Genomic DNA, 971 nt, shown 5'->3' with positions numbered 1-971 from the left:
TTTGCTTCCCTTGCCTCCTTATGTTTAATTTGTTCCTGCTGTGTTCCCCAGATGTCTCCACTCGCCTAATCTTCCTCTTGTGTACATATTGGTCATGTCCAAATTCATGGGCTGCATCCTCCTGAGGCCGCATTTGTAGACCGATTACGTCACAGCGGCCGAAGGCAGTCCAAATTCGTAGACTCCTCCGAATGCAGCCAACAAATGCGTCCTCCTTTTCCCTGTGTGTCCTTCGTGGCCTACCATATCCCAGAATTCTGGAGTTTGGCTGGGCCAAACAATGGCGGCCACTACTAATTTTTAAACTTACTCTTACTAATCTTTCTGGGTCACAAAATAAACTTTTAACATATTTTCAGGCGAGAAAGTCACTGTGTAAACATCAAATATCTGCTCGGTTTATCAGGATATCGCATATTTGCAAAAGTGCTTCGACGTTTTCGGAGACGTCTGCTACCCACCAGCTCGATAGCTAGTCGGGAGCTCGAGGGTCACTGAAGCCGCCGAGAACGGCAAAACTCCCGGCACATCATTTTCAGATCACCGCGGACTTTCGCTACTCAAGGTTAAACGTAATATATAATTCACTTAGACAACCTAAAAATGTTATTGTTGGGCTTTTTTCAGTGTTTTATTTGTTCGTGAGTCAATCGGTTTGGCTGAGATTAAAGTTATTAGATTAGATTAGATAAAATAAAACTTTATTAATCCCCCGGGTGGGTTCCTCCTTGGTTTTTACACAGCTGAATAAACATCAAACAGAAAACTGATTAAAAAGAAGTATGAGACAGTCGAGAATTTATGCCAGTGTCCTGTTATATTTTAGATAGCATTGAGCAGACGGCCGAGTTTATTAAAATCCATTACATAGCCCCAAGTGCGATAGGAGAAGGATCGTTGAGTGCGAGAGGAACTGACCTGAAAAATAGGATCATGGCCAAGCTTGAAACCTGGATCCCCCGTAGCCGGTT

This window comes from Pundamilia nyererei, unplaced genomic scaffold, assembly GCF_000239375.1.
Source record: "Pundamilia nyererei isolate P.nyererei 1_Seehausen unplaced genomic scaffold, PunNye1.0 scaffold00089, whole genome shotgun sequence".
NCBI classification, from domain to species: domain Eukaryota; kingdom Metazoa; phylum Chordata; class Actinopteri; order Cichliformes; family Cichlidae; genus Pundamilia; species Pundamilia nyererei.
Note: the sequence above shows the minus strand (reverse complement) of the source record.